The following is an 11,740-nucleotide window of genomic DNA, read 5'->3' on the forward strand; positions in this document are numbered from 1 at the left end:
CCCAGTGACTTGGGAGTCTGAGGCAGGAGGATCACAAATTCAAAGCCAGCCTCAGCAATTTAGGGAGGTCCTGTCTCAAAATAAAAAAATAAAAAAATAAAAAAGGGGGTTGGGCGTGTAGCTCAATAGTGAAGTACCCCTGGCTCCCATCCATGGTACCAAAAAACAAAACAAAATAAAAAACAAAAACAAAAACAAAACCTCCTCAAACAAAATACAACAAAAACAAAACAAAAAACAGTTATAGCTATGCTTGTATAAAAATCTTCCCTGCATTTTGAATAGATCGATTATTGAGGGAAATAATAAAATCTCTGTTAAACTTATTGAAATTAAGACTTTTTAGTTGATCTAGGATGCTTTGAATCAGATAAATACTGAACATTGTTTGATATATTAGATGTTCTTCCAACCGTTGTGTGTCTTTATTTTAAAAACCCTCCTCTGTAATTACTTCTTGTGTTTATGAATGTAGCTGGGCAGATTGATTTACCTCCCTTAGGTCCTTCCTCGCGACTGCGTAATTATTTGCTCTTTGATTTTCAAGGACTGAACCATTGCTTTCTATTTTAAAGCTCCTGTTTTCAGAAGGGTCGCCATGCCTAGCGTGCAGGTACTGGTAACGTTCAGTTTGCTGGAAGCCAGCCTTTTCACTTCCCGAGCCTTAGTGCCACTGTAATTTTGTAAACGTGGCTATTGCAATGGCTAGTCTAGAACAAGCCGAAAATGGAGAATGCTGGAGTTGGGATGAAGAATGGGAGAGATTCACTTTATTTCCTCATTGTGTAAATGCAGTTTTTCCTGTGGCTGCTCTGCTTGTTTTATTGACATTTCTCCTTGCTCTTTCTTTCTGTTTCATTGGGCAGAGACCACGTTTATTGTTGTCTTGCAAATTATCCTTCCACTTGGCATTTGCTGTTGCTAATTGCCTACTAACTTCCTTCACATTGGAATAATGAGTGGCAATTTCGTATCTGTTTCCACATCGATATTACAGTTTCTTATCATTATTACACTGCATCTATTTCTCTCTCATACTCTATTTGACTTATAGGTATATAATGCCTTTTTTTTTACATGTAGGAAACAGAAGACATACATATTCATAATTATTCCATCTTTTCAAAAGCAAGGCAAAATAAGTACTCATGTGTTTTGTGTGGAGATTTAGATTAGGGAACTAAATTACAGTTACTAATATTTCCAGTGATGCTTGAAAACTGCACAGTTGTACAAATATTTCAGGGACTCTCGATGGCTTCTGTTAGTGCAGGAATCTGAAGCCTGTGTTCACTTGAGGAGAATGGCTGAGATTTCTGAGTGCTGGTGGTAAACCGATGTTTTAGTTGGGACCCCTTATTCGTCATCCACTGGCACATTTCAGTCTCTCAATAGCTGTGCCCATTCACAGATAGCACCTCCTTTCCTTTGATTATTTGGACCATAAGGATCCATGAGACAAAAAGCAATAGAGGGCAGTATTCTTCTGCTATAGGAAGATTGCATAAAACACGGCAAAGTTATTATATTATGGCTCATCTGAATAGGCATTGCTACCTATAGGCACCTGACTTTAGACAGAAGATTCCACAGGCATCCTCCAGAGGGTGGCTGCTTGTTACTGTCACCACTATTGATGACACTGTGAGTTTAAGGTCTTAACCCTCCTTTTTCCTTGAGCTGAAATTATCTTTCACTTCTCTTAACTCCAGTCTCATCCCTGCTCAATACATCTTTTACACTGCTACCAGAATTCTCTATTTTAAACAGAAGTTGGACTATATCACCTCCGTGTTTAAAAGCCTTCGCTATCTCCTGGCTATAAATAGGTGATGAGGATTAAGAGCACAAGCTATGGAGAAGAGGGACGCACTCCACATAGGATACTCTGTCTGAGCCTTGGTTTCCTCTGTGATGGTCAGTGTAATCATACTTCTGCCATGAGGGTTGCATATGACATGTGACGTGCTCCAGAGAGTCCTTTGTACAACACGGGCTTTCAAGACATGCTAACTATTAGCTGTTTTTAAAAATAGGTATGATTGCTTTAAAGTCAGTTTTCCTTTCAGAAAAAGGAAAACCATCACGAGAGACAATTCCTGTAATTTGGACTCTTCCTTCCATCCATCAAAACTTATTGTAATTCAATTGTAAAGCAACTGTAATTCAATGCTCTGTTTTTTTTTTCATGGTGCCAGGTTATTTTATATTCAGGTGATCATGACTATTAGAAGAATATTCCATTTTTAGAATCTGATTTTAGGGGGTTGACAGAAATGTCAACATAACATGGCCAAAAAAGAAATACATAAACAATCAGATCAAAGAGACTCAGCCAGAAGAGAATCATATTCAGAGCAAGAGAGAAAAAAATGTTCAGAGGAAAATTAAAGAGGCTGACAACAAATTAAATATAGTCAGCAAGAACATTTTTATTGGTGTGAGATGCTTTGTGGGTTCTGATTCTTCTTCTTCTTTTTTTTAAACATGTGCTCATATGAATATCTCGCCTTTTCTGGCCTGCTGCCTGGGATGCACCTCAGCCTCCTCCCATTGTGCTTTTTCCCTTTCTTTACATCTTTTCTCTCTTCACATCTGCTCACAGGGACTTCCTGACCACTCATCCTAAGGAGCTGCCTCCAATTAACACCTCTCCTTACTGGTGCACTCTGCTTTATTTTCCTACATAGCATTTTCGACTACTATGACATATTTGAGCATCATTCATCTTCTCCCCTAAATGCAGAGCTTCTGTGTGACTCAGTTACATGTCTGGTTCCTAGAATAGAGTCTGAGACTCTAGCAAATATTCAGTAAGTGAGTAAATGGATAATAAATTTAAAGTCCAAAACCCCAAGAAGAAATCTTTTAAAGACAATCTCCACCTTTGTTGATTGTCAAATAAACTGTTTTCTCATAGATTAAGATTTCTTTAAAAATTCCTTGGTAAGGGAACAAATTAAATATAGTCAGCAAATGGGTGCCCATTTTTTTTTCCTGCAGATAATGTAATTTGCTTAGTGCAGTTATTGGCATGCAGTAAGTGTTTGTTAAGTAGTAATTATTATTACTGTAGGTATGATAGCTTAAAAATAAAACTCTATTAAAAAATGAAGTCTGCATTATAACAGTAGAAGTATACTGCTCTCAAAGATGTCTCTGCTTATCATCTCTTATCAGATTTGAATGAGCATGCTCCAGTTGTTAATAGTGTGAAAAACAGGTGGAGGCTGAATAGCTGGAGCCTGTTGCTAACCATTGAATACAGGATTTCAGTTATGCAAGATGAAATGTGGAGACACATGGTACCTATAGATGATAATACTGTACAGTGCACTTAAAAATCTGTTAAGAAGGTAGATCTCATGTCAAATATTCTTACCACTGTAAAGATGTTTTTAAAAAGCTGCATGAAGTGATACCAGCAGAACCTCAGAGCCACCACTCTTAAGGATTCTTGCTCTGAAATTTGTGCAGTTCCATATGACAAAGTTTTCAAAGTTCTGCCCTATGTTTCAGCATCATCCATGTCAGATTATTCACAGCTTTGCTCAGAGAAGCGAAGAAAGAGGAGCTGAGAGTCAGGAGATCTGGGACCTGATTTAGTTCCAGCACTTTGTGCTCCTTGTTAAATATGGCATAGTTTTCTGTTAACTCAATTTCCCATCTCTAATTCCCTATAGGACTTCCACGGAATGTTATGAGGTAAAAATATGATGACATGAAAATATATGGACAAATGTAAGCACAAAACTCTTTAAAAGTCACATTTACCGCATTTCTCACAGGGTATTGGTTTTTTTTTTTTTCCCCTCCCAACACCAATAGGGGGGAAAAAGAGAGGGAAAAAAAAAGACCAGTAGTTATTTAAAAATGCATTTCTAACTATGTTAAAGACACTGAAGAATAGAACGTTATCTTCAATATTGGCTTCAACAGCATAAATTTCAAACTGCCACTTTATATTTACATTATAAATATGCATAATAAATTATAAAATAAATGGAAACAAGAGAAAAAAACAAAAGAGACTCTATGAATGTATACATATTCATTTTGGTGTATGTTAGCTAAAAAACCATCACAAACCCACTCACGTTTATAAGAGACATAATCTTTTCTTTTTCCATTTCCCTTCTTTTCTCAATTTCTCTACAGATTTTCTAAACTTTGCAGAGGCTCTTTTTTGCATATTAAATTGAAATCATTTTCAAATGGAAGCACAAAAACCACTTTGTTCGATGAGGGATAAAGTATATCACTTACTGCATTATTATTTTTGCAAAAAGCTATTATGTAAATAGACAGGTTTATCTGAGCTTAAACAGTGTGAGTGAAGAAAGTAAAGAAAGGGAATTTATACGCATCTACCAAAGTCTCCCCCACAGCAGCCTCGCTTTAACAGACAGTTGCATACCCTCACTTAAAGGGCAAAGAAGAAACCATATGTCTATTTTAGTGACTCCATTCTGAGATGGTGCACTCATTTCTTTTATTATATTTTCAAATAAATACATATGGGACCCGTCAGATGTCAACAGTGGCTCAGAAAAGAGTACGAATTAGTCACACTGGCACACAGGGCTCAGGAACAATGAACGGTGCTCTGGAAGACCCTTGAACACAAGCCTATTTGCCTCTTAATCCAAATGAATAATTAATGATAATTATCATGCTGCAGTTATTATCTGTGATAATAATATATCCGTAAGGTGAATAAATTCAATCTGCTACTATGCAGAAATGGCAACTCATAATATTCTTAAGAAATACAGATATAATTATCAGTATTAATGGTCAAGGGAAAAAAAGAGATTTTTATATAAGGAATTACAGCAAAAGATCTAAAGCAAGGTGGAAATGAATCCTCATGATAATGATTTTTTTTTTCGCAGCCATCACTGCCGTGGGTCGGCTTCAGTGACGTGAGGGTTCCTACTCTTGCGGGTAGGATCCATTTAAGTAAAAGCTTTACCATGCACCGGGCACTGCAATCAGCCCAGAACATTTCCATTATTGCCCTTTAGAAAATGATTCTGGTTAAGTTTAAGATCCTGTAAAGGGCATGTGAAATGTGTTAGGACAGGTGGGTAGTTGGACCTCCAAGTAGTTAATGTGACACTTAAAAGAAAAAAATTAAGCAAAAGACAGACAAAATAATCTATGAAAGTCTGGGTTCTCTGGTTGGTGGTGGGGCAGTGCTGATTCATGATGACTGTGGGTGGTGGTGGTTCTTTTTAAAATGCCCTAATGGCTTAGAGTCAAGGAGCAAAAGGGAGTGACCCTGTGGCACATGACCTAATCCTTCCTTCCAGTTCCCTTCACTCAGAAGTCAAGCTGCTCACCTCCACCATTGTGTGTGTGTGTGTGTGTGTGCATGCATGTAGGGTGTATGCCTAATCACACACATATACCCTACCAGTAAGAGTCGGCTCTATTGAGATATATTTCACACAAATTAAAAATTACCTACTTTTGATTAATAATTAAGTTCAAAAAATTTATAGTCATGTAGCTTTCATCACAATTTAGACACAGAATATTTCATTTACCCATAAAGGTTTTTTTCATGCCTCCAAGTAGTCCATTCCTCCTCTTTCTCAGTCTCTCATAAACACCTGTTTTCTGTCCCTATTATTTTGCCTTTTGCAAAATGCTATGTCACATGAAAGAATCCTATGTGACTTTTCTGTGCCTGACTTCTTTCATTCGGCATGTTGACTTAAAAATCCATCCATATGGTTGCATATATTAATTGTTTGTTTTCATTTCCTGAGTAATATTCCATTGTTTGGTTTTATCACAGTCTGTCTGTCCAGTCACCAATGCATGAACATTTGGATTATTTCCAGTTTTTAACAATTATAAATAAGTCTCCTATAAAAATCTGCCTAAAGGTCTTTGGACATTTTTTTTTTTTCATTTCTTGTGGGCAAAATACCTGGAAATGGAAATGATTAGTCAAGTGGAAAATGTAAGTTTAACTTTATAAGACTACCAAACTACTTTTGGAAGAGACTGAAACATTTCACATTTCAGCAGCAGTGATTGGGAGTTCTAGTTTCTCTGTATCTTTGTCAATACTTGGTGTTGTCAGTTAAAAATATCTGTAATTTTGGTCAGGATACAGTGGTATTTTACTGTGGCTCTTTTTTTGGGGAGGAGGGTACCAGGGATTGAGCTCAGGGGCTCAACCACTGAGCCATGCTCCCAGCCCTATTTTGTATTTTATTTATAGACAGAGTCTCAATGAGTTGCTTAGTGCCTCACTTTTGCTGAAGCTGGCTTTGAACTCATGATCTTCCTGCCTCCACCTTCGGAGCTGCTGAGATTATAGGCATGCACCATCACCCCTGACTTTCCCTGTGTCTTTAATTTGACTAGTGATGGTGAGCATATTTTCATGTATTTATTTACCATTCGTAAATCTTGTTTTGTAAGTTGCTAAAGTCTTTCCCCCCCCCCGCTCAAAAAACATGGGAAGTATAATTTCTTCTTATTGAGTTGTAAGGATTTTTTATTTTGGATGGAAGACTTTTGTCAGATACACATTTTTTAAAAGATTTTTCCTAGTTTGGGGTTTATATTACCATTTTGTAAGCATTCTGGGGCACTCAACCACTGAGCCACATTCCCAGCCCTATTTTGTATTTTATTTAGGATAGGATCTCACTGAGTTGCCTAATATCTCACTTTTGCTGAGTCCTGCTTTGAACTTGAAATCCTCCTGCTTCAGCCTCCTGAGCCACTGGGATTAAAGACATGTGCCATGGTGCATGGCCAATAATTTTTACTTTTTAAATCCCATATGAATTTAGTAAGCAATGGAAAATGGAAGAATCATATAAATTAAGAACACATCCTTCTTTCCAAAGAACTGCTGATATTTATTGAATAGTAAACCACATACAAAATGCTAGGCTAAACTTATAAAAGCATACAATAACCCACTTAAGAAAAAATAGAAGCAATAGTAATTCAGTAGCTAGTATAATTTAATTAAATGACATCCTATACTGTGTTGTTTTGTCTCGATAGACACAGCAATGAATAAATATTTTTTACCTAGGAAAATGGTTAATTACTCATTTTGATTGTGAAAATAGTTTCTCATTGATGTTATAAATTTACTTGAATTTTAGTATTTATAAGCTTCATATTATTGAGATACATAAGCAGAAAACATATCAGTTACTTGGTGTGTTTACTGTATTAGCATTGAAAAAAAGTAAACTTTTACTTGACATTATGAGAATAAATCTTAAATATTAAGAGGAATGTAAGGTACTTAACATAGAGAATGTTTAACAGCCAGATATTTTGAGGGAGGCATTGGGAATTGAACCTAGGGGTGCTTTACCACTGAGCTATATCCCCAGTCATTTTTATTTCTTAAGACAGGATCTCATTAAGTTGCTGAGGTTCTCACTAAATTGCTGAGGCTGCCCTCAATATTGTAATCCTCCTGCCTCCACCTCCCAAGTCACTAGGATTCCAGGTGTGCTTCATTGAGCCCTCCCAGCACATTTGCGTTTTGGGAAACATTTTTCAAGAGTAACTTTTTGTTATGGTTTGAATATGAGGTGTCCCCGCAAAGCTGCTGGGTTAATGCAGAAATATTCATAGGTGACATGATTGGATTACAAGACCTGTTATCTAATCAGTCTATCCTAGTTTGAATGGGCTGACTGTAGTCATGTAGGACACTGCTGAAGGAGGTGGGTCACCAGGGGCATGCCCTAGAAGGGTATATCTTGCCTGAAGCCCCTTCCTGCTACCTCTTTTCCCTCTCTCTGTTTCCTTGCTGGCGTCAACGGAGCAATTTTCCTTTGCCTGGCCAGGATGATCTGTCTCACCTTAGACGCAGAGCAACAGAGTGGGCTCACCATGGCCTAAACCTCTGGAACAGTGAGCCATTATAAATTTTTCTCCTCTAAGTTTTTCTTGTTGTATATTTTGGTCACAATGATGAAAATTAACACACATTTAATAAGGAATCACTACAAAACCTCAATCTTTATCCAAGTTCTCATATTTTCATGTAAATTATATGCAGGTATTAGTATGTCAAAATTCACCCCACTATTATGTATAACTATAATGCACTAATAAAAACATAAAAAATTGCAAAAGATATTAAGTATATTTCCTGATTAGTTAAGCAAATGGAAAAAGATTACCAAGCCCATTGTTTGTAATAGTGTTTAAAATTTTATTTTGCTCTCATCTTATGGTGTTTATATTTGGAGCTCTTAAAAATATGTTTTTTTTTTTTTTGTTTCTTTTTTTGTTTTGTTTTTTGATGGTGGGCATTGAACCCAGGACCTTATGCATGCTAGGCAAGTGTTCTATCACTGAGTTATATCTCCTGCCCTTGCATATGATTTTACTGTAGTTCTAAATGTAATCTGGTTTCCATCTTCCAGGAACAAAAGTTTATCTTTGTAGAATCAGATATTTTGTTTTTTTTTCCTAAAGAAGCCTATTTTCACATTCTAATCTTGTTAAAAAATGTTAAGTTTAAAGAATTCCAGAACATCAAAAATTAATTTGCTTTCACTTTGAAAAGGAAAGGGAAAAAATATAGCCTCTTTTGGAAAAATTTTGATGAACTATATAAATCCTGTTTTTTACCTCTTATGAGGAAAAAATAATCTCCTTGTAGAAATGTTTGTTAGATGTTGGGGAGGGAATTGCAAGAGAAAAGGAGAACATCTCTTTGAGGTCCTTTGACCTTGGCGGTGGGAAAAACAAAAGGTTTAAAAATTCTAAAGGAAAGGCTCTGTCATGACTTAAAATTATTTTACTTTTTTTTTCAGTTATGTTTTGTTGGTGCTATTTATGAAATTGCTCCACTTCACTGGTTATAGTAGCTCAGGTGGGATGGGTAGAGTGAGACAAATCATTGGAACCGGAACGCCTTGGCTTTGCCTGGTTTTCTTAGACAAGTATGCATTTTCCTAGTTTAGTACAAACTTTAAGTTCTTACCAGATCTAACAAATTAAAAGTTCATCTAAAAATTACTAAGACTATCATTTTGATATTGTGTTGTTTTTCAATTGAAGAGCCTCTGAAACAAGACAAAGACATGGTATGAGGTATCTGATGTTTCAATATCAGCTCTACAGGAAAAGAATTTGGTTTCCTTCCAAATTGTTTGAATAGTTAACAGATCAATACCGAATCACAGATAGTAAAGAACTGACCAAACTAGAGAAATTTAGAGAAACCATCTTTCCCATTCCTTTCCTACAGACATGATAAACTATTTTAAAGACCTTCAAAAGTTAATCCTTAGTCTAATTCATTGTTGGAATCAATGATTCAATAGTACTCTAAGACAGAAGATGTTTCCTTAGGTCTGAATCACCCCTTCTTAATAAGGTCATGAAAAGGGGGGATGATATTAATGTGATGGACAGACTTGGTAGGTAGGCAGAATTTTCTTCCTTTGTTTCTTTTACTTTCCCTCCCTCCTTTTCTCCCTCCCTCCCTTTCTTCTTTCCATGTAATCTTTCTGTAGTCCAAAAACACAATACAGGAACAACAATAGCAAAAAGTCTGGAGTTCCAGACACCAGTGAGAGGCACTTAGAATGGTGGGATGAAACCAGCCCCACAGATAGCAACATCAGATCAGAGTTGTAGACTGAATGGGCAGTGCACGTGTATGGAGAAGCAGGGTCTAATTGTGATGAAGAGATCTGGGATTGTGAATGCCTTTGATAGCTGTAAGGGAGATAAACTTACTGGGTGCCATGTGTTATTGACTGTTCCAATCATTTCTCTGTACTTTTTGATACTTCCCACATTATGATTTCTGTGATTACTAAGTAAATTATAACTTATGTCCCAGACATAGGCCTGTGTAGAATATTTCCACTAATTGGATCTACTTGCAATATTAGGATGCAGTGATATTAGTGACATTTCTCTAATTTGTCTGGAAAGAGATATGTTACCTTTTAAATAGAAATGCTTTATCAGTCTGAGGAGTCTGGAAAATTTGTGATATTATAGTTACTAGTCATACATTGGTGTTTTCATAAATATATTGCTTCATTGCTCAATACTAAATGTGCTGCCTGATATTTATAGAAATAGATACCATTGTGATCTTGAGTATGCAAAGTTTTATGGTGGAGGTAATAGATTTACCCTGAGCGCTTATGTTCTGTTTCTTGAGAGAGTGCATTTGGACCAAATAAACCTCCAAAATGTCTGGCCAAAGTTACTGGAACAGGTGTAGATGTGGAACAAACTAAACGTATTATAATGAAATTTAGAAATTTTTAATTAAAATTTTTATTAGAAGACTTTGTGATTTGCATTTTCTTTGAAATTATGAAGATTCCCAACTTTACTACCTGAGAAGGTCCATTAAAAGTATATACATACATCACACTTATAATTATATTATTGCCATCTATACTGTTAGCAGGAAATGTATTTTATTGCAATAATACTTATTCAAAGGACCATGCCATGTTTTGTGTGTAACAGGCTAGAGCACGATGACCTAGTTTTGATTTTCACCATAGTTGTCTTGAGTCAAAGCTGTGTGAAAAGTGAATTTATATTTAGCTCTGGTTTCTTTCTTGAATCCCTTCCTTTCATCTACCCAGCCCTAGAGTTCCTCAGTTACTTAGTGTTCTCCAGATGTGTTCTGGTTACTTAGAGTCTTCCACTAAAACCTCACCACTTGGACCTTTCCTCATTCCCAGGGTTGTGTACTCTAGATCTTTCCCCCTTCTCCATCCAAATGAGGCTGCTCTGATTCCCATGCTCAGTGTTATTAGATGGTGGGAGCTAATAAGTTTTATAAAAATGTGAGCCATCATATTTTTCACCTGCAATGATTAATATTTTGAGTTTCAGATACTCTTGCTGGGTTGGTGGGAGAGAGCTTATAGGGTAAGAAAGTGATTTGCACTTATGTATGTTGAGTCTGTACATCCAAGTACTTGCTTTTACATGTTTGGCTAGCTGAGAAGTATGATGGGCAGTAAAGTCAGAAAAGCTGTATCCATTGCATATGGCACTTCTTTCCTCAAAATGGAGGTTTTCAAAAAAAAAAAAAACATTTTCAAGGTAACATTCATTGACATGGTGATCTTTAATACCATGATAAAAAGAATTCAGAGAAAGCCTAGAAATAGAAAATGAAGGCAACAGACTGGAGAGGGTCAATGTTCTTGTTTCCTCATCAGCCAGTCCAGTGGGCTCCACTTGGCTGGCCCCTGAAGCTGTTTTCCCCAATATTAGAACCTGGACTTGGATCTAGACTAACAGCCCAACCAATTGACTGTATCCTACATTTTGGTGGGAATATCCTGTACTTCTAGAACATTCACTTCTGGCATACATCAGCTCACGGGAAAATTCATTGACTTGGAAGGCTTAATTTACAATACACACATAAGTATGAAAGACAGATATGAGAGGCTTCAGAAGCACTAAGAAGTACTACCTGAGGAGGTTCAGGAGATGACACCTGGGTTAGATTTGAAGGATGAGGAAGAATTTGTAAGGTAGAAAATAGTCTGGGTAGACAGAAAGAGGGAAATCCAAGGGTGGGGGAATTTTTCCAAGTTGTGAAATGCTGTGAATTCATTCATCTGCATTGGCAGGTGAAAACTTTGCACATGAGTCTTATCTAATGCCATAATTCTCCTCAAATAACCACAGTAGTCCAGTTCTCTTCCTTTATACCTAGGACAACTCAGGCCTTCACCAATAG

Source organism: Marmota flaviventris, chromosome 4, assembly GCF_047511675.1.
Source record: "Marmota flaviventris isolate mMarFla1 chromosome 4, mMarFla1.hap1, whole genome shotgun sequence".
NCBI classification, from domain to species: Eukaryota; Metazoa; Chordata; class Mammalia; order Rodentia; family Sciuridae; genus Marmota; species Marmota flaviventris.